The 25,397-nt window shown below is 44.0% G+C and overlaps 1 long non-coding RNA gene across 6 annotated transcripts in view; it reads right to left on the bottom strand.

The window, feature by feature from the left end:
- LOC122741144 overlaps positions 1-25,397 on the bottom strand; it is a 58,184-nt gene that overhangs the window by 23,555 nt on the left and 9,232 nt on the right. Inside the window, exons 2-5 of one of the 6 annotated variants that reach the window (XR_006354824.1) lie at positions 22,070-22,432; positions 19,645-19,906; positions 11,714-11,778; positions 10,215-10,388 (exon numbers count right to left, since the gene is read on the bottom strand). This is a non-coding gene — a long non-coding RNA (uncharacterized LOC122741144). Of the gene's footprint in view, positions 1-10,214; positions 10,475-11,713; positions 11,779-11,937; positions 12,853-19,644; positions 19,907-22,069; positions 22,433-25,397 lie in introns of those variants that run through there. The other 5 variants (XR_006354820.1, XR_006354823.1, XR_006354821.1 and 2 more) reach the window with 5 other exon arrangements.

Here is a 25,397-nt window from a genome sequence, read left to right on the forward strand (position 1 = left end):
GTATTAACATGATCTTGGGGGGGGGGGCAGCTAGGTGGCACAGTGAATAAAGCACTGGCCCTGAGTTCAAAGCCAGCCTCAGACACTTGACACTTACTAGCTGTGTGACCCTGGGCAAGTCACTTAACCTTCATTGCCCTGCAAAAAAAAAAAAAAGATGATCTTGGACAGACTTGGGGAGATGGTGGAGGATAGAAGGGTTCATGGGGTCACAAAGAGTCAGACATGGCTGAATGAATGAAGAATAAAAGGGCAAAGAACCCTAAAGATGAGTCACAAGACCTGGGTTCAAGTCCAGATTCTACCATTTATTAGTTGTGAAGCCCTTATCAGGTCACTTAAATTCCCCGAACTTTAGTTTCTTCATCTATAAAATGGTGGTAGATTATTTGCATTATCTATCTCATAGGGTCATCAGAAGAATTAAATTGTATGTAAGAGATGATATAAAGGTAAGCAGTTATCATACAAGGGGTCAGATTCCTCCAGTGTTACTGCTATTCTCATGGCAATAATACCTCAGGATACAAATAAGCACAAGCTAAAAAAAGTTCCTGTCAGTTCCCACATTGCTAAACATCCTCTCAAGACAGGGCAGAGTCAGAGAAAAATTGTATGCTCACCTAGAGCCTCACATTGACATATATATTTATTTATGTTTGCATGCATGTGTGCACACATACATAATACATATACATTTCACCAAAGTGTTCTAGCTCTTATAGATACACATTCAATTAACATTGCAGAAGTGATAAGTTTCTTGAGGGCAGGGACCATTCTTCATTTCATCTTTGTATCCCTAGCACCCAACACAGGGATTTTTTTTAAATTAACTTTTATTCATGAGTTTTCTATTAAATTTTTTTTAGTGAGGCAATTGGGGTTAAGTGACTTGCCCAGGGTCACACAGCTAGTAAGTGTTCAGTGTCTGAGGCCGGATTTCAGCCCAGGTACTCCTGACTCCAGGGCTGGTGCTCTATCCACTGCGCCACCTAGCTGCCCCCCAATACAGGGCTTTACACATATGGGGTTTTCTTGGAAAAGATACTGGAGTGGTTTGCCATTTCCTTCTCCAGCTCATTTTACAGATGAGAAAACTGAGTAAAACAGGGTTAAATGACTTGCCCGGGGGTCACACAGTTAGTAAGAGTCTGAGGCCAGATTTGAAGTTAGGTCTTTCTGACTCCAGGCTTCCACTACACCACCCGGTTGCCCCTAGTAGGCACATAGTAGGTTCTTAGAAATGTTTGTTATATTGGATGGGAATGATAGAACAGTAACCCAGGAACTCTTGAATTTTATAACCACAGAGAATAAGGTCTGGGTCCAATTGCAAGGCTACATCCTCAAGCTTCCTGTTCTTATCAAGAGACTTAGACCAAATTTTTTTCATTCTATCTTGTCCCCAAGAGAGAGTCATTTTTACTACTGAACACTCCTTCCTTCCATGAAATATAAGAAGGAAGGTTACTCTTCATAGACTATAATTTGGAGTATTAGATGGACAAGGAATTTGTGAGATTATTTAGTCCAACCCCTCTTTTGACAGATAAAGAAACTGAGGCCCAGAGACATGATGTGCTAGTTAGCAGCAGAGCTAGAACTAGGGGCCAGGTCTCCTTGGATGAAGAGCTGGATTCCCATGTCTAAGGAAAGCAAATATGACACCTCAGGACATGATAAGCCCTGATTCCTCACCAAAGAATCTTTGGATGGAAGCCAGAGCAAAAAGACTCTCCAAGAAGAAACTGGCTTTGAGCCAAGGTACATCTCAAAAGCTTTACATGAATACAGAAATCCTGGTACCTGAGGTTGGGGGGCTGGAGAAGAAGGAAGAAGAAACAAAAGATGTAAAAATTTCTGATGGGAACAAACCCAATTGGTAGAAATGTGGTCTCAGCCTCAGAAACAAGCCTGGGGCCTTCAGAGATGAGAGGTTCATTGTTATCATTGCTTTGGGCCACTATATATTCACCTGTCTGGGAATATCAACATTGCCTGAGGAATAAGGAATCTCTTCCTTTCAGAAGCTACAGATTTATCCCCAACATTAGATATCCTTGGGTGAGTAGAGAGATGCTCATTTAGATAGAATGGAATTTCCCACATCAAACTCATATGGGGAAATTTGAAAGAAAATCCCCAAAGTCCAAGGAAGCCAAGCACCAAGACACCCAGTGACAAATACTTTGAGAAATAATAATTGAATGACAATGGTGATTATTATATTATTAAGAAAATCTGTATTCTCTAACAGCAAAGTGAAGCAAATTAAGGGGCTTATCCCAACATTATAGAACAACTTGGATATGACAAGCCTATTTAATCTGTTTCCTGTTAGATTATCCTATCAAAGCAAATGATTAGTAAATTATCTGGGGCTTTTCTCCTCCTATATGTCCCTCCTCCTGTCCATCTAATTCATCACAGCTATGGCCATGAGCATCATACTAAGCTATTGCTGAACTGCTTCATCCAGACACTGCTTCTAGAGACTCCTTTAGAATCAAAATGTGAGGGGTTAGCCTTCCTCTATCCCACATTTAGCTATGCTGTGTATAGAAAAATACCAACCCCAGAAGACTGGAACCCCAGTTCATCCCAAAGCTATGAAAGCTAAATTCCCATTTTACTCACAAGGTCAATGAATTTGCTTGGTCTTAGACTTATTACTTATTATATACATTTATAGCATTAGCAATGGCTTCTCAGAGTGACAGAGGTAAAGCAGGGCTATGGGTCACCAGGAAGAAATGTCCCTAACCATATTCCAGAGTTGCACCTGAGCTTCTGGCCCTTCTTTTCAAAGCCAACACACTTGATTTGTGAAACAGGTGGGTTTTTTTTACAGTAAACCATACCCAGAGGTATGACCATATAAATCATTTGGAAAGGTTACCAGAAAGAATGAAAATGGTGATACTTGCCACAGCAAGAGTAGAAGAAACAAAGGAAAAGAGTGACAGTGAGGTAGGAGAGGCTAGAAGTCCTCAGCATCTGACACAGGCCTATATTTACTCAGGAGAAATTCCTGGCTGGACTGTCTAGCTTTTGCAGGCATTATTAATGCCTGTACCATGGTACCTATTCCTGTGGATTCTACCCTTGTGTATCTTAGGAGGAAATAGCCACACAAGCTCATCTATGCTTTAGAAGGCAGGAGAGAACAATGCCTTCATCCATGTTTATATTCTACTTATTCTGGAGTCTCCATGCCAACACACTATCATAATTACTAAGGAACTAGTCAAGAGTTGTTGCATTAACAAAGAAAGCATCATGGTCTGTGAGCTAAGCAAGGTCAGGGTCCTAAATGTCCTAGTTTAAATAAATAAATATATATGTGTGTGTATAAATACATACATACACACATATATTTAAATATTTCTGCCATTTAAAAAAATCACAGTAATATACCTTCTCAATAGATTCCTCCTTTGTAACAAAGATGCATAATAAATTAAAAGAAACTAACACATTCATCATGATAAGATATGTTTCTTTTTGCACCTGTAGTCCACCACCTCTCTGCCAAGAGAAGACAGGAATGCCTCGCTACTAGCCTTTGAAGTAAATATTTAGCCTTTGATATTCTTACCCACTCCCTATACTCAGCTAAGCATATCCTTTCAATCAATCAATCAACATTATTAAGTGCCTTCTATGTGCCAGGCACTATGCTAAGTGTTGGGGATACAAAAAGAGGCAAAATACAAGTCTTGTCCTCAAGGAGCCTGAAGAATAATGGGAGAGATAACATGCAGAAAGCTATGTGCAAACAAGCTACATATGCCATACACTAGAAATAATCAACAGAGAGAAAGCACTAGAATGAAGAAGGATTGTGAGAGACTTCCTATGAAATGTGGGATTTTCAATGGGGCTTAAAGGAAATGAGAGAAGCCAGGAGGCAGGTACAAGGAGGGAGAGCATTCCAGACATAGGGTACAGTCAGCTGGGAGATAGAGTGTCTTGTTCCAGGAACAGCAAAGAGGTCAGTGTCACTGGATTGTGGAGTATATGGAGAAGTGTAAGGTATAAGAGGCCTAGGAAGGTAGGGGAAGGGCAGGTTATGATGGGCTTTGAAAGCCAACCAGATCTTATATTTGATTCTGGAAATGATAGGAAGCCACAGGAGTTTAATGAGAAGGGGGGATCAGTGTGTGATATAGCCAGACCTTTGCCTTAGGAAAGTCATTTTAGTGGCTGAAATGAGGATGGATTGGAGTGGGCATATACTTGAGGCAGACAGACCCACCAACAGACTACTGCCATAGTCCCACATGAGGTGATGAGGGCCTGCACTAGAGTGGTGGCTGTGTCAGAGGAGAGAAGGGGTGGTAGCAAAGGTGAAATCCACAGGCCTTGACAACAGATTGGATTTTCTTTCCCCTTATTTTTTTCTCTTCCAGTTTTCTCTATTCAGTTGGTCTCTGAATATCATTTCTCTTCCTTGAGAGGCACTATAAAGTGAAGCAGCTAAAATAATTTCATGACAATAAGTCTCAGAGTTTTTGGATAAGTTACCAGTGGCCTTCTGCTTCAGTTATTTTGCAATAAAATGGTGAGAACTATTCTGTGGAGTTGCCTATTGGATAATTTGATGCCTACCTTCAATTTACCCTTAGAATTCAGAGTATGATAGATGTTAAGGTCCTCATCTCTTCTGAATTATTAATCCCACATGTATCAGGCTTTCATTAGCTTTCTGGAACAAAAGATATTTTCTGATCTAAAAATCCCAGTAAAAGAAGAGCTGTTCCCAGTCACCATCAAGGGATGTCTAGGACTCTGAAGTCGAAGGAACAATGAGTTGGAATAGTGACATATCAAGTTGGAGAAGGAGACATGTAAGTATTGATGAACTAGTGTAGAGATATCACAGTTGAAGAGGTAGCCAGGCTGAATCCCTCAGTGGAAAAGAGAAGCTAAGTGAGGAATAGATTCTTTCGTTTGGGGCAAGGTACAAAGCCCTGAGATAGTTCTCTGAGCTAGGCCTTATGGCTGGCTGCAAAGTAGCTGGAAAAAAAAAAGATAGGGCCCTGAAATAAGCATAGCCTAAAATGAAAGATTGTAAAGATTAGTCCGATTTAAGAAAACCCAACATGCAAAAACCAGATTCTGTTAAATAGAGAAATTAAGGGCTGGTTATTAATATGACAATATGAATATTTGTTTTATAAAATGGAATTGTGGTGGCTTTCCTTTAAGTAGTGCATTTAAATTATGATTTAATTTACTACATTTGATTTACATGCTACTTTTCAGGAACATATCCATTGCATGAAGAGAGGATGCAGCTCTATTTACATATATTACTCTAACAAAATGAAATGAGGTCAACTCTCACTAGGTGACTTTGGTCTTTAAAAAAAAAGCTAATGGGGGCAGCTAGGTGGCTTTCTGTCCTGCAAAAGAGGATAGCCACTAACTTTTAAGTAGCAGGCTGGTCTACTCCCAATCCTGAAGATGGGTGCATTTCAAAACAAATTCTCAGGTGATCAGATCATTAACATCAAAGAATTCCTTAAGCACTTACTAGAACCATGCTAAGGCTTCAAAAGACATGGTCTTTTGACCAAAGGGACTATTCATTCCAACCAGAGCCGCATTCTGTGAAGGTGACATGCATTAAAGCTGATGTATTGGGAAATCGGCCTCACAGGAAAGGAAACTCAAGCGATCTACCCAAAGAGCCCCAAAGAAGTGGTCAATTTTATCAACTGATGAATGTGCCAGGAAAGATATTCCTTATTAATTCACCTAATGTAGTTTGAAAGTAATTCGTTACATGGTCATCAGAAGAGAGAAATGATCCATTCCCCACCAGGTCAAACAATGTGATAGATCCAACAAAGAGAAGTAGGGGGAACTCAGATACAGGAAGCCATGGATGGATGTTTCTTGCTCTGTAGTTTGAATGAGAGCAGTTGGCAAAATGTGGTTAATATTATAAGAAGCAAATCCCTCAGGTGATAATCCGAGGAATGTAGTTAACCAATCAATACCTTCTATGATTCTCCTTTAGATGATCCCAGGATCATGGTTCTAAGAACTGGAAAGGGTCTTAGGGTTCATCTAGTCAAACTTCCTCATTTTATAAGTGAAGAAACTGAGCCCAGAGCCCATGTGCCTTCCACTATACCATGCTCAAGTCAAGTCACCATTTTAAAACATACTAGGTGCACAACACTCTACTAAGCATTGTAAGTGTAGAGAAAACATTTAAATAAGACATAGTCCCTGCATTCTCAGTGATTAGAGACTGTTTCCTGGATATTAACTGGGGACATTCTCCAGAGCCTCTAGTCCTACTTCTTCAATTTTCCATCACCTCTTTCTTATAGATAATTTGGTGCTTTCAAAAAGTCCAGATTCTTAGCCTTCTATCAAATAACCTGTATACAGGTATCTCCTCTTTCTTCCTAGGTTGTCTTTGAATATACCCCAGAGATTCCCTAACTAAGCAGTGAACAGAGGATTTCTACTATGAGAATGAAGGAGTCTTTGTGACAAAAGCACAGAAGCCACTGGTCAGGCATGAAATACTAGCAAATTAAATTCCCCTTCATAATTCTTGGGTTGATCTCCCAGTCCAAAAGACCCAAAGCTGGATGGAGGAGAGGAGGTAGAGAAGCTCTAGCAGAGATGGCCTGAAAGATAAACCTTCCTCTCTTAGCCACAAAAGAAAAAAAAGAAAAGAAAAATGGCATTTGGGGAGGAGGGGGTGAAAAGAATGACCCACTTGTTTTGCTATCCTTAAGGAAACCAATTTTCCCATGTGCAAGCTGGTATACAAAATGAATTTCTAAGATGGCACCTTTCATCCATTTTCTATCTAGGTTTTCAAATCAGTGTCCACTAAGCCCCATGCTCTCTACTCCAGCAGGAGGCTTGCCCCCTGGACCTGAAGACAGAAGGAAAAGAGAACCCAAAGAGTTCAGACCCTGTCCTGGTCTCTATCTCACCCCAGCTCATCCCATCTTGCTAGCTGTGGATAACCCTGCTCCTCAAGCTTCTTTTTTGGATGTCACAAGCTCTGTTTGGCTGCACCTTGTGAATTCTACAGGAAAGCTCCTTTGGTTTTACAGCTCGGCCCTCCCTTCCTTGGTGGTCTGGTCATCTTGCCAGGACTCCTATCTCTATATAGTTGTTAATTAATGCTCTGCTGTTTGGCTTAGCTTTCCAATGTTGTCCAAGGTCCTGAAGTCAGTCTCCAGAAACACCTTTGCCGCAAGTAGGAGTGCTCAGCAAAGAGATTCAATAGGGTTTCCTTTGTTAGTTATTCCACAATCAGGAAAACAATATTCAGACAATACTCCAACTGCCTTAGAGTCATAGGATCAAAGACTTGCAGCTGTAAAGGATCTCAAGGGTTATCTAGTCCAATACCACCCTCTTTTCTTTTTTTCAGATGAGGAAACAGATCCAGAAAATCGAGGTGATTTTCCCAAGGTAGTAAGCGGTGAAGCTGGGAATTGAACTCAATTGCTCAACTTTAGATGCAGCAGTCTTTCAGTTATACAAGGAGTGGATTCCTATGTCAAAGTGAGAGACTCTATGGGACTTGGGCTTGGCAAGAACACTTGTAAATGAACCCTTTTCTGGCATAATGACAAATTTTAGCATTAACCTTTGAATGTCATAGATGTTCTTCACAGTTAAGAGAGATATCATCGTGTAGTAGAAAAAACATAGGAATTGGAAGACCTAAGTTCTAGTAAAAACTGTGCCCATAACTGTGGTTCCCGTAGGGAATTTCATCTTTCTGGGCTTCAGTTTTTTCAGTTGTAAAATGAGGAAGCTGGACTACATAATCTCTAAGGGACTTTCCAGTTCTCAGATTTTCTGAGAAAGGATGTATGTATACACATATACATGCATTTGTGCAAACACATACACGTATGTACATATATGCGTGCACATGACATCATATTAAAACATGTACATCATATAGATATACATTTGTAGAGGGTTTGTGTGCACTTATATAAATGGCTATATAGATGTAGTATAAGATTCAAATGTCAGAGGCAGAATTTGAACTAAGATTTACCTTTTAGGAGTTCTAGGCAGTTCTCTAAGATTATAAATTTCAGTGAAGGCTCTGACCAGTATTGGTAGAGGGAGTTTCCTTATCCGGCCAAAGGAAAAAGTTCCAGCCTGAAATTTTTCATTAGCCACAGGTCTCTGGGCCAAATTTTAAGGGAAGCTAGAACAATAAGATGGATAATTCAGGAAATCAAACTACCATGTTACTCATACCTAAATTGCGTTAAATGTAAGGGCGTGGGTGGGGGATTAATTTTTTTTGGACAGTTCAGAACCTGTGTAAACCACACTTTCAAAGGTCGATGAGGGAGCTAAGGAGATGGTTAGTCTGGCCCTGGACCGCGTCACGACGCTCTTTGCTGGAGCAGCCCTTAGACTGAGATCTTACACAACGGCTCGCCATCTGCTCAGGCCTCTTGGCTCCAGACACAATGGGCGCCGCTGGCGGGTTGGTGACGGGCAGCGTGGGTAGAAGACCCCTCAAGAGCCCGAGGGACTGGGGGGCTTCAGACCCAGACCGCCAGAGCAGGAAGACTAGCCACATGTTTCATAGTGGAAGGAAGCACCATCGGGCACTTAGGAAGGGATGGCTGAAGGGACTTCATCGCCCGGGTTTGGGCACCTTGATCTTATCGGTTGCTTTGATCCTCTCCACCCAAATCCTTCTCTGTCCCATCCCACCCTGCTCACATCTCCCCTCCCCCTTCCCGGCCCCCGTCTTCTCCCCTTCACCCCACGTATATACAAACACCCTAGTCTGGAGGTTAGTAGGAGACAAGGCGTCTGTCTCCGGATCTCTCCAGTCCTTCCCAGTCCCCACTCCATCCTCCACCCAAGCTCAGAATACAGCCGCTGCTCCTTGTTGGAGGAAGACGGAAAGTTTAATCTTGGGACTCGGGTTTCCTGGACTAGAAAAAGGCGAGATCTTCCCCCCCTCGCCCCTACGCCAACTACCCCAGGAAGAGGGGGATACAAGATTCTATTACTCCGAAAGAAAAGAAACTTTTTAGGTCCCAATTGTCTACGAAACAAAGGGGTCAATTGTTTTAACCCTAGATATAACTGTGCTCCGTGCGCTTTGACTATATCGAAGCAACAACATTTGGGGACCCACCTGGGTTGGGGGTGGGAGGGACTTCGCACCCAATAAACTTAAGCTTCTTTCAGGGGACCTCTACCCATATCAAAATTTACATTCAAGAAAGTTTACTTTACTTTTTCTCTTCCCTTCCCTTTTTTTCTGAAGGAGTAGGTGATGGGAAACCCAAATCTATCTAGGGAGGAATGATTAATAAACGATTCTGGCAAAAACAAAAACCCAACCGACAAAGCGCAAAAATGAGCTTTAGAGTGTTTCCTGGGTCTCTAGTCTTTCTTTCCAAAAGGGCGAGAATAGATGCTGAGGAATAGAGGCCATGGAAGAGAATAGCTCAATTTCATCTTCGGTTGACAAGATCACCCTCCCTGGTCTGTGTGCCAGCTCCCCTGAGGCGGGAAAGATAGGACTAAAGCATGTTAGGTAAAGAGAAGAAATTCACATTCATAAAGTTCTTTAACGTTTACAGAGCGCTTTTCCCAAAACAAACCTGCGAGGGAAGAAGTGCACGTGTAATTAGGACCACTGCCAGGATTCAGTTCAAAGGGCAGCGTGGTAGAGTGGAAAGCTAACTCGGACCCAGCGAGAGTCTGAGGAATTGTCTTTTCATCCTGGTTCTGCCACTAAATTGACTACATTACTTTGGGAAGATCACTTGGCCCCCTCTCTCTTCACCTGAGTTTCCTAATTTGTAGAGTGAGGGGTGAAGATTGGGATTGGATTGAAGGTCTCGAATCTTGAAGGTCCCTACCGGCGTCAATGTGACACACAAACCCTTCCCCCCAGCCATTTGGCTGGGTTTGGAACAGGAGGCAGGGGACCACGCAGGCGCGCAAGGAAAATTAGCAAGGTCTGTGTTAATTCAATTAATATCTGGTGTTGGGAGGACGGGGGTATGGGGGTGGGGAGAGAGGATGCCTGAGGAGGGAGAGGTGGCAGAGACAAAACTGGGCTGTGCCAGCTCGATTTCATTGTTCCGCTTCCGTGGGCAATGAGGGGAGGGTCGGCGGAGAGGGGGCGTGAAGGAGGTGGCTCGTCAGAGACCTAGCACGCTGCAACCTACCTCGTGCCCATGCAGCCATCTTATCTTGCAGAAGGCTCTTTGCTTCCATCAAAATGGCCTCCTGGCACCGAGCAGCCTGGGAGCTGCCGCGCTGTGGCATTACGGTGTGGTGGGTAGGGCAGGGCAGCAGAACCCTCGGAGGTCTTCCTCCTTTCTCCTCCTCTTGGGTATTTTCTGGGTGACAAGGAGACAGGACTTTTTCCCTCCACCATTCTTTCTTCTGTGGCCTCTAACCTGGGAGGTTTTCTCCCCGAAGGGGGCTGGAAGCACAAGGAGAGGTAAATTTCTTGCTGCTGCCTCTCTGTAAACATTTATTGAATGCCCACCGTGTGTAAAGACACTGTGTTCGGCACTGAGAGCTACAAAACATTGTTCCTTGACTCCTACTCCTTTCTCTGTAGTGTTTTAAGTCCTCTCTTTCCCTTGTCAAACCCTAACCATCCATCTTGATACCTATAACCCTAGGTACAAGGGATTTCTTTCCAGCCAGATGGCCGATATTTGAGGATCCACAGAAATTATTTGGGGGTCAAGCAATAGGTACTGCTAGAAGGCATAATTACTAAAACATTAGGCCTGGGCCTAACCACAAAGAGCCAGATGGGTAAGAAAAATTTCATTTCAAAAGTGGTTTTTTCCTTCCCCTAGCCTAAAATATTAACAATGTTAATTGCTTATGAATGAGAGTAATCATATCTAGGTGAGAAAATAGAGACTGTCAGAATTAGACCAAAGCACATGACATTTATGAAATTGGCCCAGGAATCTATTTCAGACCCCTAAAATTGGAGGGTCACTTTTTTTTTTAGGGTCATTTATGACCAAAGGAAGGAAAGACTTTAAAGTCTTTGGAATCTGTACAATGTTATGAAGCTTGCAAAAACTATCTAGCCAAAGCTATGTGGTTTTATAGTTTAGATTTTCCTAACTGTTAAATAAGCATCACATTTCAGAAAGAATGGTTTAACATTCTGAGCTAAGTGTTCATCTCTGCAGCTAAGAAAAGAAGAGATGGGGTGCTTTTAGCACAAGGGAGAAGGTATTGGGTACAGGATAGGATAAAGGGGCAGGGGCTGTGTAAGGAGTGCATGTGAGAACACATTCACTTTCTCCTTAAATATGCTTAGGCTGGTCTCACCTGTCTTACTTGCCTAGTCCAGCCCGAATTCCTTTGGAAATGAAGTCCCTACTTGAGGGAGGCAAAGGGAGAGGGAAAGAATGGGAAAGTGGAAGCTCTACTAAAAACCAGAAAAATTGAGGGAAAGGGGAATACACCTTCAACCGCCCAACACACGTGTAAGGGTGTTGGTGATCTATGTTCCGAAGACAAAACTCTCTGGGACATCCCTGCCCGTGGGCTCCGGGAAAAGGTTTGGAAGCCAGTTCAAGAGAGGTCTCACCCAATCCTACATCTGTCAGACCACCCTGTCTTGAATCTGAGCACTGAAAGACAGACAGACAATGAGAGCTGACACCTAGTCCTAGGGCCAGCAACTCACCTCTCTCCCGGGTCCATCTTCTCTGAGTACAAGCCATGTTCTGTTCCGCACCTTCTCAGCTATGTCTGATTGGAGAGAAGGGGAATTTATCTGAATGAAGGGACGCTCGGCAGGCGGGAACACAGTTAATAATGATCCCGGGGCCCTTCGTGGGAAATAGTTGCAAAATATGTTGGAGAAATAAGGCACACCCCTCGCCCACCCCAACCCCCAAACACACAAACCTCAAGTATCTACGCACAGACACATCCGTACACACGTATAATATGGTCCGTAACACACATCGCCCTAAAGTTCTTCTGCCTAAGAAACTCAGTTCCTTCTTTGTCCTGGTGTAATGGAAAGAGGGAGAGTTTGAAGTTAAAGGAGTGGTTTTGAATCCTTGCTCTGCCACTCCTTACCTCTTCGATCTTGGACAAGCCTCAGTTTCTTCATCTGTAAAAGCAGATGAATCCATATATATCCATATATATGGATCTTCATGCCTACAATTTCTGCGATCCAGAGAAATGAAGGATAAGCCACCATGGATAGAGAAGCAAAGGCAAATGAGTTCTCTCCTAAGACAGCTCAGACCAGCGGAAGAAGCCACTGAAACCAGAGTCGATTTTGCAGAGCCGAGAAAGTGGTCCTGACACTTTTTACACCTCAGCTCTGGCTTCTTTCTTCCCAATCCAGGAGGAAAGCCGGAGACATTTTAAGGGGAATTCCCAGCAAGATTAATAAAAGCATACTTCAGCATAACATCTCCTAGGGCTCAAATCTTCCATTCTAGAGCTCACCAAAAGGTTGACTCCAGTGCCGTTATGATTGCTATCTCAGGTTGGTTTCCATGGCTGGGAAAGTCACAACCACAGGCATCAAGAAGGTTGGTTTTCATCCACTAGATTCCACATGGTTTGGTAAGGGCACAGAGCCTATTGGGTTCTGGAACTGGAGCCCAGCAAGTCTCCAATCTGGGGTTTAGGAACGTTTATAACAGTCAAGTCGGGAGGTTGGGAAGAACCTCAGAATCTCGAAGCATTCCTGCTCTAGTCTTGTCCTTCCTCACTGAGCTTCTATAAATGCGCCTGCCTCTCCTAGCTTAGAATGGACTCTCAAACGATTTTTTTTTAAAAATCGTTTTTAAAAGTATCCAATAGAAAAAGGCATACCCACATCAGAATCTCCACGGGGGAACAGGAACTACAATCCAGAGGTCCATCCATTGGAGTCAGTGACGGGGCAGAACATCAGAGGACAGGTCAAATCTCTAACCAGAGATCTGGGCTTAAAAGCCCAGGAAGCAGGAGACTTCCCAGAAGCAGAGAAGATAGTCACTCTGCCAGAGAAAATGCTAGGTCAGCACTAAAATTTGCTGTGTTTTTTCAACATCCTCTAGGTCGGGTGAGTCTCATTTTCACCCACTGGGTGCCCTAGAGCAAGCTGCCTGAGGAATCCAAGGCCTTGAGAAGAGGAGAAGACAGATCCAGTGGAGTTCCAATGTGGAGATTAATCTTTTTATTTTTAAAATCCAACTCCACATAGCACAAGTAAGTGGGTAATTCAGGGTTATCATAATAATTCAAGCAGAAGTGAATGGGAGGAGTTTGGAGTTTTCTTCCCTCTGACTCTTTTTTACCCAACAGAATTAGAAACCTAAAACAATTCTTGTATAGGAAATTACCCTTCCCCGTTACCCCCACCTTCCCAAGGCTGTCTATACCGATCATGTTCACCGTAAGGAAATGCTCATCCTTCCCATTTTCCTATGAAGCTTGTAAACAGTCTAAACGGTTAAAAGTGTATTACATGCCTACTATATGCAGAGACAAAAGGAAAAACGGTCCCTGCCCTCAGGGAGATTTCCTTCTACCAGAGAGATACAACACTTACACAGATAATTAAATACTAAGTAATTGGAGAAAAGACAGAACTCAAATGACTAAGGCAACCAGGAAAGGCTTCTTGGAGATGGTGCCTGAGATGAGCCTTGAAAGAAGCTAAAGATCCAAAGAGGTAAAGGTGAAGAGGAAGTGAAAATTTGTGGATGTGAAATGTTATTTCAAAGAATAAAAAATACTTTAGCTTGATCTATTTTAGATTATATCCCTTAAGTACAAGGTGGAAGAAAAAAATACAAATTCTTTTAAAAAATAATTCTTAAAGAATACCAATTCTTTAACTTCAAGTCTAACTGATGGTTGCTAAATGGATATTTTCTAGACTGCATCTGGACACTGGGGAGGCAGAAGCTTCATGTAAAATTTATCAAGAGCCCCCAAATGCTGCTTGTAAATCAGGTAAAAAAAATCAGGGTAGGAATTTCCAAGAGGGAACCGGGGAAGATATTAGGTGTCCAGAAGAGCAATTGACTCCCCTGAAAAAAGTTTTTAAAAAAGTAGAGAATCATGGGCCTGGAATTGTTTTTTATTCACTGTCCAAAGCTGTTAGCCTCTTCTTTGCCTCTTCCCTACAAAGTAGCTCTTAAAAACATTTTTTAAAAAAATATAAGGTGTGAGAGCTTGTGAAAATTTAACTAATCTAACCTAAACAGGATGATAGGGAAGGACAAAGAAAGCTATTTGGGGCTCACTCCTCCAAATCATCCCACCTCTCCCACTATTTCCTGGCCCAAGTGAAGTGATATTGAATGAGAAAAGGGACTTGGCATGTTAAAAAAACAAACAAAAAACCACTACCAACAAAAAACACCAGCATTCTCCCCACCCCCACCTCCGCACTTAGAAATGGGGTAAATAGTTTCATTCATTCTCCTAAAATGATCCTAGTTAAAGAAAACAAAGGACTGGATTTAGAAAAGCCAGCCAGCCTTGTGCATATGCAGGTAAAAGCTGAAAGGGAGCACTAATTAGCACAGGGACCATCACCTTCCATTAATAGCTCATCACTGTTTCCTTGATGTTGCTGAAGGCAGGAAAGTTGGAATGTGTGATGCTTACCTGTCCCTAGCTCATTAACAGAACTCAGGGTGAGAACAGATCTTTCTTGGCTGTAGCCCAGACAGACTGAGGCCCTTTTCCCCATCTAATTACTAAACTGACTTCTGTACCCATTGGAGGGGAAAATATTTAAACACAAGCCCCACCACACCATATATACATAAATACCCTTGACCTAGGCAGACACATACATTCAGACATGGCTCTATTGGAGTATCAAAATACAACCTTATAAATAAATACAAAAATCTACCATCTAATAATTTATTATCATATTTTTACTAGCCTACTGAAACAAGAATGTGAGCATCCTTTATTGCTGGGTGGGCATAATTTTCCAGGGCACATGTGGGAATGGTTATGTGAAAGTCACACACATCACATCACATCATAGAGTCCTGGCTAATCCTATGTGGATGTGAAGGAGGGCTTGTATGAATTGAATAAATTAGCTAAGATAACTTCAGAAAAGGAGTACAATCTTCCATTTAAAAAAATCCCAAGCCTTAATCCCCTAAAGGCAATACTCTCTCTTTCTCCATGGTCATTTCTCGGTAAACAAAGAAATCCCTCTTTCAGCATCCACACCTCTATATTCATTATGAGCTGACATTAGAGAATGCATTCCAACCTCACTAAGTCACACTAATGACTGGAAACCCAATTGCAGATTACTGGGTCTCTTTACTCTCTACCACACTCTCTCTTTCCCTCCCCAGCCTTTTCTTTCTTTTTTCCCTTGCAAATTAGAGAATAAGCAAACCCAAGGCGATCAAATCAAGGCAAAGACATCACTAACTGTACTTTGTTCATTTATTTTGACAAGTGCAGTTTAATTTTAATTATTTATGATAATACTTCATAGTAGACTAGTAAATGTGCTGGAGTATATTTGGTAACATTAATGAAGTCTGCCTAATAGGAGACTTCACTCCAGCACCCTGCTAGGAAATCTTGATGCTAGAGAAGTGGGTTGAGACCACTAGCATACCATAGTTCTTGTCATTTTTTAAGGGAACTTAATGTATTTGAGGATTGGTGAAGTGTGAATTAACCAGGTTCCACAGACTAGGCACACATATATAGTTCTGTAATCATGTGTACATGTGGCTATGTATATATTCTAAATATATTCAGAAATAGGTTTTACATAAGCCATGAATATACATACATATACACACATTTTTTCCCTACAAATCTCAACTATAGAAATTATGACAGGTTAAAGACCCAGAATCCTAAAGAAACTATGGTCCAAGCAAGGAAAATTTGAAAATAAAATAGAAAATTTGACATACGACAGTAGTTCTACACTTTTCTGAAGACTACTTATGCCTCTGACTATTATGTGCATCAAGTGGGCAGATAATGACATTTGTGGACTAATAAAAAGTTGAAGTTTTTTGAGCTTAGAATTATATATAAAATCTGAAGCCAACACTCATGAACAATGGGAACCATGAAAAATAAATCTAAATTCAATAAGCAGCTTTAAATGGGGACAGTTTCCAATGGTCCACTGTCATGCCTAACATTGTCATTATCACAGATTTTAATTATGAGTGCATAGCTCTTTATTGAGGCTCTGTCTTTATGAGAATAGGTATTCTGTATGCATGTACATTCATTTTGTAGACACATATAGCCCCAATGACCCCAGATGCATGCCCTACCATGTTTAGATTATTATTGCTAGAAATGATGATGATTTTAAAACCATACCAAAACATTTTACCCTTTAGAATATGAACATATAGAGGATCCCTTTGCAATAACTAATTACAATTCAGCCAGGGGCCAATCTGAATCTTTTGTTTCCTTAACTTGGGGAACCTATATGTGGGGGTCTTCAGGTAATTTTGTGATTGAGCTTTGCTAGAATCCTTGGTATGGATGCCAGGTATTTCTGCTTTCCCTGGTAGAGTCAAGAAAACCATTTCCCACAGGAAAAACTATCAACTTAACATGTGTTGTGTTCTTAGAATGAAGGTTATTCTATTAAGAGAATAGAGTTACCTCCCCCACTATACGTTCTGGTCAAAACAAACATTGCTGATTCAGAGAGATAAGCCTCAACAAAGAAAACTGTATAAAAGTCTCTATAAAAGTGCTTTCCCCCCATAAGGACCAAAAAGCTATGGCTAAGATAATTCTATAAGGTCTCAGATCTAGGCTAGTTAGTACTGTATATGTGTAACTAACCCTCTGTAGTTTTTAATCTTACACATACACACATATACATACACAAACACCCCCCCACACACACACACACACAATCCACTGTTCAACAAGAAATAGGTGGGCTCTTTAGTCTGGATTGTGATATCACCTGCTGAAGCCATGTTGGTGCCCCCTTTTTTTCTCCCTCTGGCCACACCCACCTTGACTCCTTTCCTTAAGGCCCTGGTCTCTGGCGTGGGAAAAGCAGGTTGGGGCTTTTCACAAATCCAATATCCCCTTGAACCAAAACCAATTAGCCTGGCCCAAGGTCCTGTCATTGAGGCCCTAGCCCTCTTTTCAAACCCCTGCCGGCTCAATTGCTGCGAGGGGCCTGGCAGTGAATGAGCGGAGCCCACTTAAAGTGGTGCTTAAGCCTGGACCAGGGTGGAGGGAAAGAGTAAGTCTCTATAGGAACAGGCAACCACCCATTCTAAGAGACAACTGACCAGGGTTTTGTTCGAATTCCACCCCCATCCCCTTTCTGAGAGAGAGAGAGAGAGAGAGAGAGAGAGAGAGAGAGAGAGAGAGGTCCGTGAGAGAGATGAAAACCGGTGCTCAGGAAAGTTGCCTGACTCATGGGACTTGGTTTTTCTGGGTCCTAACAGCTCTATACCTCCTTTCCCCTACTTCTGTGTCTTTGCCCTCATCCTCCTTAAAAAGGCTATTGTTTGGAATGGGTGGGAAGACCTAGGTTTCATTTGAAGACGTGGGAGTCCAGGGAAATTAATTTCCAGAACTTCAGGAAAATTGACCCTTGGGAGGGAAGATGTCAGGAAAGGGTGAGGAGGGCAAGAGGTGGGATGGAGGAACCTTAGGGATGAAAGAAGGAAGTTGATTCTGTGGAAATTAAAGTGAGCCTAGAGTTGGAAATTTTTCTCCACCCCCCCCCCAGTGGGGGGAGGTATGGGGAAGGCTTATTTTTCTCGTGAGTAAACTGCATGGTTTACACTGACTAGAAACAACAATTCGTCTCCCTCATTAACGTGTTTGGGCCTGTCCTTTACCAAGTCCCTAAGACTCTAATGTGTCCCATAATCATTTGACTTGAATCCCAAACCTCAGGAACTCTGAATAGCTCCGAATATGAGGGTTACTTAGCCTTCCTCTAGCTTTCTCCACCTCCGTGCACCTCTCTGCTACACCAACCAGGCAGAGAATAAGGATTGGTTTGTGAATGGGTGAGAATCCCATTCACAAATCTCGGGGTGGAATTTAGGACCCTCATTATCACCATGGTAACGAGCATCCCACCCTGTACCCCGGTGCTGATTGGTCACTATCTCTGCTCGGGTAGACTTAGGTGAAGAATGCAAGTGAGGAGATTAGGGCAGTCATGCTACAGGGATCATGTACCAAAATAGTAAAGAAGGAGGTTATCTGGAGAGAGAGAATTTAAATCAAGATGGCCTCTTCGGAAAGTTTCTGAACTTTGTGTTGGCCCGGACCACAGCTCACGCTTGCTGAGGTAAAAAAGCCTTAAAAAAAAGTCATTCTCTTGCATATTACCTTACAATGTATTCTCTCAACTGGGCCCTATATAGGAAAGGTGATTTGGTTTCAATAATAACATAGAGCTTAAAATCGGTGCTGCCAGGGTGAAGACTGGCCTCCTCCCCGAATTCTCCCTGAGCGCCTCAAGCATGTAAACTCCAGCTGGTTCGGGGACAGCCCCGTGGCACGTTCTCGCCCGGTGCGGATAGAAGGATTAACCCTGATCCTGCAGACTCGGGTGCCCCAGTTGAGCTCCGTTTGGGGTGGAGGGGGGTGTGAGGGCGAGCTCTGCGCCTCTAATCCGGGCGCTGCGTGTGGGACCTGGCGGATCAGGGAATTAGCGCTGTAACTTCGGATTAGTAACGCTCGCTAAATGAGAGTCTAATTCCGACCCTTCATGCTTTTCAGCGTCCTGGCCTGGCCCTGGGAGGCCTCCCTGGCATTAGCTTAGGCAGCTCCCGTCTTCGCAGCCCAGGTTTCATTTCCCCGTAGTCTGCCCCTGGCATTGGGAAGATCAGCCGCGTGGCTTGTTGACCCGCCAAGAAGCAGGAGCCCTAGAAATTAGTGCGGAAGCTCGCTCTGAGCCCCGGCAAGTGTTTTGTGGGGCGGGGCGGGGGACAGAGAGACGGCATAGAATAGAGATAGACGTGGGGTGGCTCCAATCCGTACGAGGTCCAGGTCCTCAGTTTGTTGCAACCTTTTCATTGGCTCCTGTCAATTGTAAACTCCCTTCACCTCTGGGTAGCTGGGCAGGAAGCTCACTTGGGTCCTGCGTCCTAAGGCGTTCAGAAACCAAAAAGCCCAGTCGAATTTAGGGAGTTGTACCCCGAAAAAAATCTCCGAAGAAAGGGGCTCTTGACCCTGGAGCTGAACTCAGATTTAATCATAATTCAGGCTAATCCCTCGATCCTTCCAGGCGTGAAGAGTGTTTCAGAATTGAAGCAGGTTGGAGCTTCAAGATTTGGCTCAAAACTTCCTCTACAGAGACAGGATGGAAATAGCTTCCAGGTGATAATGGGGAGAATGGCACTACAAAGGACCTTGGCCCAACAAATGCAGATCGAGCAAATGCTTGAAGTTGAGCCAGGCCGAGGTTTGCTGTCAATTTCTGACTTAAAAGTAGTCAAAGGTACCGGGCACCAGTGTCCTTAACACAGGCCAGCACACAAACACTAACACAAAGACACATACAGGCAAGAACACACACATACACACACACACCCCTTCCTGATAGGATTTTTCAGAATATAAAGTTGCTCTGTTGTCCTCCTCCCTCACCATTTATGATCAAAATGTGCAGAAGGTCTACACCCGGAAGAGTGCATCCGTCAGAAGCATGCTCTGACTATACAGCAAATCTTTCCAAATCGCGTTCAACAACCCAAGTGGTCTACACTGTTGGCCCTGAAGGTGGGTTCTTTTCTCAAGTGCATCTTGGTAGCAACAGCTTTTTGGGTGAAAGCCGTTGAGCCACTTTCTTATTTGCACAGGATCCCCTTCATTCTCCCAAATCGTGCCATTCAGGAATGTTTTCCAGCTTCTGTAACAAAAAGAAACTTGAGCAGTGTAGACAAATGAAGACACTAAATTACTTTGGTGCCAAATTCTGAAAAAATGTGTGGTAATTGATGGGAGGGAGACAGAAAAATGAAAGTCAGGGGATCTCAAAGGATCTAATGGTCCTGTCTATACCTCGGATCAGCTTTTCCCCGTGAACATTTTTCTTCTGAAAAAAAAAAAAAAGGACAACCGTTCCTGTCTCCCAATTTCAAGATATTTTTGGATAAGAAGTGAAATTAAGAACAAAGAATAGCTCTCTAACATTATTCCTTCTTCCCATTTCCATTTAGCTGTAGGAAAGAAAGTTATACCTCTGTGAGGGACTTAGAGTAGTAACTCCAATTACACATCCCTTTCACAAGAAAAAAGGCAGGGAGAGAGTATTCTTTCAAAAAGAGAAATGGGATTTGGAAGCTTGAGAAGGGAATTGGAAGATATTTTACTAAGACAGTGAGTAGGTTTTAGGGTTCACTGGAAGGGAGGCTGGGTTGCAAGCAAATGAATAAATATGCACATAAAATCACAAACAACACACTGATATGCAGATGCACTGATATGCAAAGCATCGGATCCTTCTCGCTTCCTCTCCCGCCCCCAACCCCCCAATAATAAGACACACACCTGCAGACATCTATCTTGGCCTCATCTATGGGACTGCCTGTTTCCCTGCCTGGAAGAATTTGGTTTCTTCCCTTCTTGTGGGATGCTTCAGGGCCCAGAGTTGGGCACCTGGACAGATCTTTTCTTTTCTGAGGGACTTGGACAAACTATTCTCCACCCATGAAACATACCTCGAGTATGCTACAGTGTGTGTTCAGCCATTTAGTTTCAGAGATAAACCTGGAACCCCCTCCGGTCCAAGAGTAGAAGAAAGTGACCTGAAGGAAAGCTCGAACTCTGAACTCCAAGGGAAAGGGGATCGTGGGTCCTTCAGGACCTGACCTCTTGGAATTCCTTCCCCCTTCCTTCCCCCAACCTGTTTTTTCATTCCTGCTATCAGAGTCCAGAAGGAGTAGGATTCCTTTTCCTTGCCCTGAAAAAAAAACTATCCCCCCCCAACCTACAATGCTACCCCGCACCCCTCCTGAGCTGGGAGAGATATAGGGGGCCAGGGGGTTGTTTGGACCAAAGCCGTCCAGGCAGGAGCTCGCCTTTCTCCCAATGTGTTGCTAAAATGTGCCAGGAGATTGCGTGGCAGAACGCTCGCTGCTTTGCGTTACCATGGGAACGGAATGCAGATTTTCCCCCAATTGCTTTTTTATTTGCTAGACATTGTAATACATCTTATGTTGCGACTTCTCGGTTTTGCAGGGGGAGGCGAGCGAAGCAGTCTTTATGCATGTTAACCATTCAGGCAACTTGGAAAGCAGGGGAGGGGGAGGGGAGGGGCGCGGGGCGATGTCCGGGGTCCGGCTCAAACAGATAGTTTGTATGCAGGGAAAGTCTCGGCGGTGAGGGCTGCCCCCAGGATCCCAGTCCCTTTCTATTGAGCAGACTCCCCTTCATTTCTGCTCCGGTTCACGCTGCACAGAGACCCCCCAACCGCACACAAAGGCAGCTGCCAAAGCCCATGAAAAGTGATCAAATTATCAAGAACTTGACCTCACCGAGGGGCGAAGCTTAGGGAGGGCTGAGCCCCCAGCCCGATCAAAAACCGAAGCCGCATGCTAATGCGGCTCCAGGTTTGACTCGCAGAATAATTCGATAAAGGCCGCATTGTTAGAACCGAGTGGAGCCCTCGGCGCCCCTTCACACCCCTCCACCCCCCCCCCACTCCCCCCTCCGCTCCCAGCCTCGGCCGCCGTCTCCCTCCCGCCCTATTTGCATCCGAAAATCCCAGTCCTTAGCTATGTGGAACAGATTGTTCCAACCTGATTTATGGGGTGAAGAAAAAGGGTTTGTCTCCCTCCCATCAGCGACCCCTCTTCAACCTCATCTCTTCCCTCCCCACTCACATTCCCTTTTCTCTTTCCAGACCCCCCCACCCCCTTTTCCCACCCAGTTCCTCGGGTTCCTTTACCAAAGGCTTGACTAGCAAAGAAAGAAGCCAAGTCCCAGGAGAGGGAAAAGTTTCCTTCCCCTAGTCTAGGAGCTGGGATCTGGCACAGAGATCTGAGAACAGAAAGACAGAGAACTTGGGTACCTGGTTTTGGGTAGGGGCCGCCCCAGGGCCTCTACTTGGTAAGTCGGATTCCTGGGTCCTTAGGCTCCGTTGCAACCGCCGCCTCCTCTCCGCCTAGGACAGGGCGGGGATTGTGGGGACGTGAAGACGGTGGTGGTTGGTTGGGAGGGGGGGCTCTCCCAGCTCGGAGAAGTTGTGAAAGTCATTTCTACTTTCGGTTATCTAGCTTTATGATAGCTCAATAACACTCATACAGCTAGATAACCAAAGAGAGAAACGGGCCTCGATCCCGCAGGCCCCCTGGCCGCCGCCTCCGGAGCCCTCCCGACGTGTTGGGTTGGGAGAGGGCTGGCTGGTAGGGAAAGGCGACCTCTTGGGCTGCTCCTGCCCCCAGGAAAGCAAGGAAAAGAGCAAAAGGAGAAAAAGAGAGAAAGAGAGAGAGGACATCAGTTGAGAGCCCTGCATCTCCCTCCTGGAGCCCGGGCAGTTCCCGGGGGGCTGCCTGGAGCTGCTTGCTCGGCCTCCCCGAGCTGCCCGGTGGGGGGGCTCCGACCACTAGGAGGAAGCGGTCGGTTTGCATGCAGGTCATGCACTGAGGTCCCGAGGCGCCGCGCACACAGGGAGCACCCCCACCCCCGCCCACTGCCCAACTAGCCCTCTTTTCTGATGGTAATCACCCCGCGGGGAAGTGACGTCAACCTGGCCCAGACCAATCAGGGGCCCAGCATTCAAATCTGGGTCCCCTTCCCGCGCTCTGCCGGACCCAGACTTTACAATGGATTTGGCGTTCACAGGCCCCCTGGGGTAAGAGGAGGTCTTCAGCTGCAGAGGAAAGATTCATGCTTGTCTCTTGTGAGGGACATAGTGCTAAGTCCCATTCCAGCTAATTTCGCTCCCTTTCCCCTCAGGATCCACATTCTTCTCTATGCAGACTGAGATTTCCATACAACAGAACCGATTTGATATATGAGGTCACGAGAAAGGGAGCAAGAAGCCTCAGGAAAGTATGATTGCGAGTGTGTGTTGGGGGGAGGGGGGGGCATGAATGTGTATGCCTGAATGTGGCAGGGTTTTTATATAAGCATCAGATGCTTATGTGCGTGTGTCAGAGTATGTGCATGAGGCTTCTAAGTGTGCAAATATATGTATCTGCCCAGGTTGGCACGTGTGTCTGTGAGTCAGGCTGAAGGATAGAGAGCTTCTCCCTAGAGAATACAAAATGCTGATGCAGTTTATCTCCTTCCTCTCACTTTCCCCAGGCTTGGGGAGTCGTAAGTGGAAAAACATTTAAAACTCCTGTCTCACCCCACTCTAGTGTTTCATAGAAAACAACACTACGTGGTTTCTCTATTTTTAAAGCACCAATCAAGTAAATATTTTCTCATCCTGTCACATCAACCAATGTACCTTTCCATTGAGCAAAAATAATGAAGAGAATGTAGATTTTGTTTAGTTACCTAGACCAGAGAAAGCCCACACTAAAGCACGTGCACCCTTCCCTCCCTATGAGCTCGGTTTCCCCACATGTAATGGCTAAACCTTGCAAGTGTGGTCCTAGTGCTAATTATATAACCAATGACCTAAATAAATTACTTCATAAATCTCATTACCGATGGAAAACGAATTTCAAGACTTTTAGGGCTCTAATATGTTTTTCCCAGTGTCTCCTTTAACGTGCCTTTAAAAAAATCATCTGGGTAGAGATGATAGGTAAGGGCAGAGACAACTCAGTCACTTTCCCTTGAACTCAACTATGAAATTGAAAACTCCAGTGGTGGGAGAAGATTGCCCCCTTCCCCAGCCAGTTAACATCAGTCACTCCTAGTTTGAATTGCTTCTCTCATGTTCCGGTGCTTTCCTTTTTCCTAGAATGTGGACAGCTAGTCTTATTTCCTCAAGGTAGCCTTACTAAGTCAGAATTTAGCCAAATGAAATTTGGATTGAAGAAGGAGAATTTTGTATCCTGAGACTATATTCCTGAATTTCCTTCTCAGTTGCTTTGAACACCTAGATTCCCCCCACCCTTAATAGTTTTGATTAGTTCTCTGTGGGTGGTATGAAGAAAAAGATTTTAGTATGGAAAAGAGAATTGTTTTTCTGCCAACCTTTGGAGACATCAAACCACCACCTGCTGTATCTTTCCCTCTCCTGTTTTTGTTGATTCTTTGGCCCAAGGTTGATGGTTGCCCCAGTTTGGGAAGCCCAAAGTTAGTTATTGTAGATGTCACCAAATTAGTCTTCAGATTTAGATGCAGAGCTTGGACTAGATAGGTAATTGCATAACCTGCCTTCTGTCTACTCAGCCTCATCTCCTATGCTTTTCTTGGCCCACACCACGGTTGACCAGAGCAAGACCTAGAAAGACCTATTGGTGAGGGGAAGGAGGCAGTATTTTTGAGGAATGGGTAGAGTTGGACATTTCTCTGTCAGGACACTAGAGAAGGAGGAAAATCTAGCAGTCCTACCTGTATGAAAGTCATTCAATTATTTTAAAAATAATCCATCTCCATCATTCCTTTTCCAACTTAAAAATACCATTCCAGGTCCCTCTCCTCACAAAAAAAGAACAAAAACACATTTAAACATTATTTGTCTGCTTTCCTTTTCTGATTCCCAGAAAAGAAAGCAGCTAGCAGATTTAGTTCTTTCTCCTACCCCTAGAGGCCTAGAACCTAACACATTTTCCTATGATTCCTACTTCACAAGACATCGTCCTCTTCAAGAACCTGAGAAACTGAGGAAGAAGAGGGTGGAAAGGAAAGCGAACAGAAAAGCTCCCATGAAAGGACACCACCTGTATTTGGACCCAATATGCTTAAAAGCAAAGGATGAGAATACTTGGGAGGAAGCTAACAGTCATTTAGAGGCAGCTAGCCCCAAGACCCCTGGCTCCTTTTCTGTTTTCTGAAACAGACACAGTGTTTACAGCCGATGGACTATGGGGTGCCTGGTGGGAGGGTGGGGATGGGGCCAGAATCATTGTCCTTCACAGGCCATTCCCTATGAGCAGAATCTTAGCATATATGGGAGAGAGACCGAGGGAAGGTGAAATGGTAGGCAGAGAGAAAGGTGAAAGCAAAAGAGAAAGAGACTGAGAGAGACAAAGAGAAAGAGAGAGAGAGAGAGAGAGAGAGAGAGAGAGAGAGAGAGAGAGAGAGAGAGAGAGAGAGAGAGAGAGAGAGAGAGGCTTTTAGTATAATTTAAGCACGATGCGCACAAAATGGCTTCTCGGCAAAGCTAATGTTAACGGTGTATATAAGGCGCCCCCAGGAGTGGGGGAGGCACCAAGTAGTCGCTATGAGAAAATAAATGATTAAAGCACCAATTTGGGCTCCACTTAGGGCAGAGA

Source organism: Dromiciops gliroides, chromosome 2, assembly GCF_019393635.1.
Source record: "Dromiciops gliroides isolate mDroGli1 chromosome 2, mDroGli1.pri, whole genome shotgun sequence".
NCBI classification, from domain to species: domain Eukaryota; kingdom Metazoa; phylum Chordata; class Mammalia; order Microbiotheria; family Microbiotheriidae; genus Dromiciops; species Dromiciops gliroides.